At 48.1% G+C, this 9,186-nt stretch overlaps 1 long non-coding RNA gene across 1 annotated transcript; it reads left to right on the top strand.

The window, feature by feature from the left end:
- Positions 1-237: 237 nt before the first annotated feature.
- Positions 238-8,160, top strand: LOC147821003 (uncharacterized). Its single transcript, XR_015447850.1, has 2 exons — positions 238-348; positions 5,188-8,160. It is a non-coding gene; the product is annotated as an uncharacterized LOC147821003 (long non-coding RNA).
- Positions 8,161-9,186: the final 1,026 nt, after the last annotated feature.

Here is a 9,186-nt window from a genome sequence, read left to right as displayed (position 1 = left end):
GTTGATCCGGAATGCAGAAGGCTGCAAGCTAATTGTATCAGTGCTTTTTAACTTTCACTCTCAAGGCCCTGAAGGGAAGATAAACACTACTAAGAGCTGGTCGGCCCTTTCTGAGACAGGAAAAAGGGTTTGTTTCTCTTCCTGTCTCAAGGAGATAGATGTGGACATTCGTGTCCTTCTCCAGAGCAGGCAATGAGCTGAGCAAGATGGAGTGGCCGTGCGCTGTTGGAGGGCGTCCAGGGGGGCCGGCAGCCTTGCAGACAGCACGCCTTCTTCATTGTCCTGCAGACAAGATGTCAGAGAGCTCTCACAACAGGAAAATGAAAGAAAGGGAAAAGCGCCACCAAGGTTAGAAACTAGGAATGCGTTGTGACCGGGAGAGGGCGGCCGGCAGAAGAGGATGGAGAGTTTGCTTCTCCCCGAAGGACAGTGGGTAAAAACAAAGTAGGTAGGAATATTTTAAACACTTGGGGCATTCAGAAAGCAAGAAAGGCCTTAGACTTGTTTTTTTAAAAACAGGTTTAGGTTTTTTAAAGCTAAAATCTGCATTCTTTTGCAAGAAATGTTACAATTCCCTCGGCAGAGGGTGAACCGGATAGCTCTTGGAACACTGGAGATGGTTGCAACTGTGAAGGTTTAAAAATATTATCTCATCCAATTTTCTCTTAAGAAAGCAGGAAGCTGAGACTCGAGTGTTAATTAACTTACTTGGGTAACAGGGATGAGGAGTAGACAGAACCAAAGATAGCACTTACTTCTGGTCTTGTAGGTTTCATTCTATTGTATTGGAGAGAGAGAGAGAGAGAGAGAGAGAGAGAGAGAGAGAGAGGGAGAGAGAGAGACTGACTAATCAAGTCCAAGTCTGCAAGGCCACCGGGTGGCTGCTATCTTTCCTTCTGTCCCGCTGCCCCCTGCTGGAGCACATGGGTGATGAGTCTCTCCTGACACATGGCCACTTTCTCTGTGTGTGGCATTGAGGCCCTTGAGACACCAGTTGTGTCCTTGGCAAAAGTAAGAATAACTACCTCTACCCCTCTACCCTGCTCTTCCTTTTTGTCTTAAGCTGTGTTTGAATGCTCATTGAGAGGACTTGAACATTTTTTTAAATGTAAAGTTTCTGGCAGAAGCTATCATGAAACATAAGACTGGTTTTACTTCCTTCAGTTCTTCCCTAATTTTATTTCTATGGCTCAGTGGCCCCTGTGTCTATCCATTGGACAACTGGCCAGAACGAGAGTGACCTGTGGAATCGTTTGATGCTCAGTGCCTGGATAGCTCTCATTATTTCCACGGGGTACAAAAGGGATCAAAGTCCACAGCTGTCCATCTTCGTTCTCTTGCGGACCTGGGGTCCTGGAGTGAGGTCAGGAGTCTTGGTTGGGGAGTCTGTGGACACAGCAGTGGCTTTGGGGCCCCTTGCCATTCCTGTCTCTTGTGGCCCGGCCACGTACGTGGCAGGTGATCCCTCACTGTGACCCGGGATCATAAGATTAGCTTCCTGGAAGGTCTGCTTTGAGTATGAAGGGAGACACTGCATTACGGTGCCACATATCACTCTGCTCAATGAACATTACCAGTATTCTCTGCCTTCCGCTCACAGGAAGCCAGAGTTTAGGCAAAAAGGGCCAGGCCAGGACCAGGGAGTGCAGGAAGCCACAGGCTGAGGTAACATGCGAGATAAAGAATGCACACCTTCACTCTTGCAAAACAAAAACGAGAAAACGAAGGACCCAGTCCAAACATGGGCAGAGATTTGCACAGCCTCCTTGCTAAAAAAAGGTACAGAAATGACAAAGATGCCAATCAGTTCCTGGAGACTTTCTAGTCGGTTTCCACCCACCCGGAGAAAGGCAGTACTGGAAGGAGTGCGATAGCAAGGACTCTCAGGATGACGAGGAACTTGGGCTCTCAGGCGATGCGGGAAGAAATGTGAAATGTAAATCCAGAGCGATTTGGCAGCTCCTTCAGAGTTGAAAATATACTTCCCTAGAATCTACCCAAGACACAGAAAAACAAGTCCACACAGCCATATGTATAAATGTTCATAGCGGTATCATTCAAAATAGCCAAACAAAAAGTGGAAACAATTTAAATGTTCATCAGCCCCTGAGAGGATAAACAAAATGCGCTAGGGCCAGGGATTTAGCTCAGTGGTTTCGCTGCCTGCTGCACAAGCGCAAGGACCCGAGTTCAATCCCCAGTACCAAAAAAAAAAAAATGCACTAGAGCCACTTTGCTGAATCCTACTCAGGAAGGAATAGGAATGCGTTATTGCTGCAGGTGGGGACAAGGGTGAACCTCAAAGCATTGTGTAAATTGGCAGAAGCCAGACATGGGATGGTGGTGCTAAGCTTCAGTCCACCGTAAGTTCCAAACAAGGCAAATCTGCAGTGACAAAGCAGATCATTGGTCGTGGAGGTCCTGGGACTGGAGCTGGGGTCGCTGGCAAATGGACACAGGATCTTTTGGGGCCATGGAAGCATCACAAAACAATGGTGCACAGTGCATACATTTATTAAAATTCTTTGAATGGTATACATAAATAGATGAGTTGTGTGGTATGTAAGTGATACCTGAATAAAGCTGCTGATATACACATTTGTACAGGCCAGGTGCAGTGGCATCCGCCTGTAACCCCAGTTAACTGGGAGACTGAGGCAGGAGAGTTGTGAGCTCAAGGACAGCCTGGGCAGCCACCTCAAAATGAAATAAAAGGCTTGGACTGGAGCTCAGTGGCTGTGCTCGGCTGGGCCGAGGCTCTGGTTTCATCTCATGTTAAAACAAAACCAAGTTTGAGCAGTGACAGTGGACTCGGTCTCTGGTTGGTATTTGGCTTTCTAGTATCATGTCATCCTTTTGGTAACAACGGTGCAGCTTTTTCCCCATAGACAAGAGCCAAGGGTTGAGCAGTCAGTGTGTGTTCTGTGTTGTGAGAGAGGAACAATTCTTGTCTTTCTTTCTTTCATTTTTCAGTACCAGGGATTGAACCCAGGGCCTTCATCCTGAGCTATGTCCCCAGCATTTAATAACATTTTCAATTTAGGACAAGGTCTCATTAAGTTGCTCAGGCTGGCCTCAAACTTGTGTTTTTTTGGTACCTGGGAACGAACTTGGGACCTTGGGCTTATGCGGCAGGCGGTGGAACCACTGAGCTAAATCCCCAGCCCTATAGCCTCAAACTTGTGATCCTCCTGCCTCAGCCTTCCAAGGAGCTGGGATTACAGGCCAGTGCCACTGCACCCAAGTCAAACTTTCTTCAGAAACAAAAAAAGACACTCAGCTGTTGCAGCAACGCAAGCCTAAACGTCCTGCACTTCAACCTCGGTTGTGTGTGTGTGTGTGTGTGTGTGTGTGTGTGTGTGTAGGAAAGTCATCCTCCGGCTCTGGGTGGTGACCTCACATCCGGTGCCTGCCCTGGAGCCAGTCATTCTTCAAGGGAAACAGCCCACGGACTGATCCAGAGTCCTCCCCACTCTGGGCAGCTTCACCAGAAACTGGTGACTTAGGGAGAGGTTGAGCCCTTTGGCAGCGTTACCTGAACTGGTTCCGATGGGTCAGTGGAGACGATTTGGGTCCAGGATGTCCGAGAAGGGTGTGGACCTCGGGGAGACACAGCCTCACCACTGTCCAGGCCCTGATGTGCAGCCCAGTAAACACGTCATGTTACCTTGGCAGCAGCCTCTCTCCTTGTTCGGCTGCTGTGCTCCTAGACCAGACCGAGGCAGGGAGGCACGACGGCCCCTCCAGGCCACGTTCCCATCATGTGAACTATGGTGGATATTTCTAAACATTCACTCTGCCTAAACATGACAGGTTGGGTGAAATATCAGTGGCATTATTACACTGAAGTAAGGATTCTCTTTTAAAAGCAGGAAGGAGGATAGGTAACTGATGAGTGCTTTGGAGACTGCATTGGTGTGTGTCCTCTGTCCTTTGCACCTGTCAGTCTGGTGCAGGTGACCGCATGGATCTACTCGGGATGCCTCTGTCAGAGGCCAGGGCCTGGGAGGCAGCAGAGCGGAGTCAACAAGCAGTGCGAATCCTGTCTGTTCTCTGAGCTGAGAGAAAATGACCTACAGAGCTGAGTACTCAAAGTTCTGCCTTTGGGAAAGAGGAATTAGACACTGGGTCTTGGTTTGAGCAGGGAATGTTTTAATGAAACAGGAACTGTAAGGCCCATTTGACTGAACAGTGCTCGGTTTTGCGAGCTCATTGTTTCTCTTTGATGACAAAGAAGCTGCTGTAGACAAAATACCTAAGTCCTCGGACGGCATCCCAAACCCTTGCTCTGTAACTGATGGGGTTGAGACAACCTCTCTAGTAGGACCAGGACTCGGTTCTGGGCTGTGTCTCCAGCCACAGCTGTTGAGAGCAGGCAGGCTCTGCCGCTCCAGCCCTGCCCGGCCAGTCCAGCCCGGATGCCACTGCCAGCTGGAGAGGCTCAGGACCCGGGTCAGGGCCCACATGCCCAGAAGTCTTCTCAGGAGCCAACTTTGTGCTCTTTGGCCGCAGCAGAGTTTAAAATTATTTGAAGCTAAGCTTTTGGTTTTACCGTCTATAAAATTATGGGCTGCATATTTTTAGAGACAATTTACTTTTACTCTGTTGTCTCCCTTTTGTTCAAGATGAGAAGCAAGCATAAATTGCCTCTCCTCATTTCTGAGCCTGAAAATAATCTGAAACTTTGTTGAGACTTCTGAAACCCTGTTGAGACTTCGGCTGGTAACTTCCTCCTGTTCCCTAACTTTCTTCCACCCCAGAGGGCTGAGGCTGAGCCTCAGGGGGCCTGATTGTCATGTTAAGAACACACTTAGGAGCACATTTGCGTGCAATACTAATTACAAAATCACTGCTAGTCTAGGATTTTGTGAACAATAGATTTGCATTAGGAACCTCAAGGGCCCATCTCAGAGCTGGAACATCAACTTTCGTTTGGAGCGCAGTTTGGAGCGCAGTCCCGTTGTTCAGCACCTATTGTTCGACACTGTCCAGCTAGGATTCTGTAGGGCTATTTAAAAGTGTATCTGGATCACTTAAGTAGGGTTGTGTAAGTGATCAGTATCCCTAACCTTTAACTTTCTTTTCCAGACTAGCATGTTCTAATTATACATAAGAAGAAGCTGAAGTATATTGTTGTCCCCCTGGAGGAGCGTTGGGCACTGATTCTTGTTTGTGCTTTGCTGTCAGGTGGCTTCCAACATCAACAGCACCACCGACCTTGAGCGAGCGAAGCGCTGGCTCCCTGAAGTCCTGGTCACCGGAACAAGGAGCAGGCTGAGCCCTGCCTTCTCCCAGAGCCCGGCTGCAGTCCGGAGGAGTCTGGTTTCTGTAGAATAGAACAGGCTCCTGCCTGGCTCCTCCCGACTTCTTGCCTGCCTGTCCCACCCCATCGGCCACCTCCTCCATCCCGGAGGCTGGCGGTGGGGTGCAGGGTGTGTCCTGCCTCGGTCAGCCTGGGGTCAGCCCCTCTTCCCGAGGGCTCCTTCGGAGCTTTTCTCAGGGATCCTTTATTGTCAGTCTTCATTTTCATCAGCACACTTTGCAGCATGCAGTGATCGCACTCCTCAAGGAGGTGGTCCACGCACACAGCTCGTCTTCGTCCTTTCTGGGTCCTGATCTTCCTCTCCCTCTTCCTTGCTTCATCTCTTGTCCTCATCCCATTCCCAGCAGAGCTGCCTCCTGGTTCCTGTCATTTGTCTTTTATAAACCCATTGTCTCGAAACGTCTTTCCTCTAGCATTGGGCATGACTAGGCGCCTGGTCTTTGGCCCTTCTGTATTTGGTCGACTTCCTCCTCCTCCTCGACCTCCTCCCTATCCCTCTCCTCCTCCTCCTCCTCCTCTTTTTTTTTTCTGGTACTGGGGATCGAACTCAGGACCTTGTGCTTTCGAGGCAGGTGCAGTGCCGCTGAGCTAAATCCCCAGTCCTCCTCCTCCTTCTTCTAAGAGGAGATATTCTCAATTCTCCATACCTGGTATCTCCTCTTAGAGAAATCCATAGCCATAATTATGGATGGCATATCTAAAGAAAAATAAAACTCATTTTATAACTAGATACGTGCTCATATATACCAACCAGGATCACCATTATTATTTTTTTATTTATAAAGAGACAATCTGAGAAGTTATCCTCATTGTTCTAAAAAAAAAATAAGAATCAGAGCATGTTTGCAGCTTTAACATGGCCCTTCCTCGACTCATGTAAGAAACCAGATAACTCGTTAAGGTCTTTCCAGCCTTTATAATAAAGTGGAGAAGGTGTTGTTACTTTCTCAATTTAAACAAGAAAGAAAAATCCCAGTGCTGCTCCAAAGAAAGGTTTAGTCTAATTTTATCAGACCTAGTAACTAATCTTTTCCAGTAGCCTGAGATTTCAAAAAGGGAAGCGCCAAGTGGATAAATTTGCCGCTTGTTATTATTCAGAGACGCTGACAGAGGGCAACGGGGACAGGTGACACTTCCTGGAGAGCAGAGTGCCGGGGTCTCCACTACTTCTGGTGACCCTGATTCAGACACTGTGACCTTGACCTTCCTCCAGCAGGGCTCCCAGAGCCGGGGTCAGGGCCGGGACTAATCCAGTGCCTGGGAGCAGAGCATGAGATGTGTTGCTCTTCCATCATTTGGAGCAGGGCATATTTCTACTTTCTCCTTTTCTTGATCCATACTACACATCTGATTTAATGTAACAACTTGAGAATTTTAATTATCGATTTCATTTCCCCCCTTTGGAACTTGCTGTTCTCATCCTCACTTCCTTTTATCTTGGTACTAGTAATCGAACTCGGGACCTTGTGCTTGCCAGGGAGGCTCTGCGCCACCGAGTTACATCCCTGGCTCTTCTTAACTCCTTGTTCTCATTTGAAAACTGTGCTGTTCCTTATCATGTGCTGACTATATTTTGGGGAACAAATAAGATTGTCTGAGGCTGCTTTAACTAGATGTCTAACTCGTGGGCGACTGTCAGGAAGATGCACATTTGGAAGCACCTTTCAGGGTGTGGGGAAGGTCACTCCTCCTGGCCTCTCCTATCCTGACCCATTTCTCCCTGATTTGATTGTCAGTGAGTGAGATTTTATCCTTTGAATCTTTTCATTAAAACGAGACATTCCTGGAAAAAGTCACACTTGAGGCTCAGGGACAGATCTGTTTTCGTCTGCTTTTTTGAGACAGGGTCTCCGTCAGTGGGTGGGCACGTTAGGGTTAGGGATCTAGTTTTGATAAATGGGTAGGGGATGAGAACTAGAGAGTTGGGCTGGGGCTGGGGCTCCGTGGTAAGGGATTTGCCTTGCCTGACAGGACCTGGATGATCCCTGCCGCCATAAAACCAAACCAAACAAGAAACAAACCCAAACAGAAACCACCCCAAAACACAAATGAGGATGACGATCCTGATGTGCTGGCCACCGCGCAGACACTGGTACAGTGGTGCTGATGGACAGACTGCGGAATCCCTCAGCACCTGAACCTCGGTGGTCACGTCTTCGGCTGAAATTTGGGGCAGTCGTTCGTGCCTGGGTTCGCTACAGGATCACTGGGAAAGATCACACATTATACTGTGCTGTGTGAAGTGAAGACATTAAAGGACCCCACCAAAGGGGCAGGGACTGATATTTTAGGTTGAAAAATAAAGGCATTCTTGGAGGCTGGGGTTGGAGGAGAGCGGAGCTCAGGTTCACAAAGCACAAAGGGACACCTGGGGCCGTGACTGAAAGCCCCTCCAACCACCGACTGTACTCACCCTCAGGGTGGACGCCCTGCCTGGGGCCAGGACAGGGTCCCCACTGGGCCAGGTGACCTGTGGCTGAGAAACCTCTGAGAATATTTCTGCAAGAAGATGTAAAGAGAGGAGGCTACAATAGGACTTAGCAAATGCTTTGAAGGAATAGATTGCTATTTTGTTAGTTTGTAATTTATTCTGGCAGTCTTTTTAACCATAAGCACAATCTCCTGAATATGATTTAAATGTTAAGTCCTAATTATGAGGCTCTGATTCAGAACAATTTTAGGTAAGCCCGTTGAAAATTAATGCAGGTGGAAACCAGGAAGTCGTTCTCATTAGGGAAAAGCACATCCATTTTAATTTTTGGCCAGGTGTACGTCTCTCTGGAATCATATCAAGTAGACTCATGTTCAGTATAAACAATAAAAATGCTCAGAACTTTTTTATTGTAACTTCTTTTTTTTTGTCGTCAGTGGGGATTGAACTCAGGCCCTTGTGCTTGCGAGGCAGGTGGTGGAACCACTGAGCTAAATCCCTGGCCCTTGCCCAGAACTTTTAAAGCATTACATTTTTCCAAGTAGATTACCCAGACACATGTAACAGCTACCTGATCTCTTTGTAGAAAGTTTGGTGATCGTTTAAAAAAATCTATGGATTCTCAGAGGCCTTCAAATGTTCGGGATTGATCTTACTGGCTTCGTGGGCTGCTGTCTTGTTTCAACTGGCTCTTTTCATATGGACTGAATTGCTGGGGTTGAGTGCCTTGGTCAGCGTGCTATGAGGGTCACTGCACATGGCTTTTTGTTTAAATTAATCCACCTCTGAGAAGGAGAAAGACAGTGTGTTTCGACCAGTGGAGCCGAGGAGAAAAATGAACACATCAAAGCAAGTGTGAGATTCTCTGCAGTTGGCATGCTCTGCGGATGCGGCTAATTCGACCTCTTAGTTTGCCGCTGGCAGCTCCATACATCTCCACCCACTGTGGTCTACAGGATGACACCCATCCATCATTATGCATCCACTTCTGGGTTTTGAAGCCTTGAATTTGTGCTCAGTCACTGCAGTGTGAGTGACGATGAAGGGAGGACTTGGACCCTGCTCGTGCTCTGGTGGGACAGCCTGGCACTCCCACCTGTGGCCGTGCCTCAGCAAGCTGTCCTCACCCTCTCGGCAGGAAGCCCAGGGCAAGGAGAACAGGCCAGGAGCCACCGAGGACACGGGATGAGCAAAGAGGGGCTGGTTGCTTGGGTGGCAGCAGGGTGGTGAGGGGAAGCCACTTCTGCATGCATTAGAAAAGCAGAGCTGGTGGATTTTGTGGCATGGAATCAGAGGGAACTGTTAAGCTTGATTTAAAAGATTTTGGAGAGAGAACTGTGGGGTTGCTGTTTCCTGAGACTGAGAAGATTGGAAAGAGCAGGTTTGAAGAGTTACTGTGCTCTGTTTTGGATGTGATAAATGTGAAATGACA

The sequence above is a fragment of the Heterocephalus glaber genome, unplaced genomic scaffold (genome assembly GCF_053883595.1).
Source record: "Heterocephalus glaber isolate CG9 unplaced genomic scaffold, H.glaber_assembly_v1.0 deba00001778, whole genome shotgun sequence".
NCBI lineage: Eukaryota > Metazoa > Chordata > Mammalia > Rodentia > Bathyergidae > Heterocephalus > Heterocephalus glaber.
This window is presented reverse-complemented; position numbering and strand designations above follow the sequence as displayed.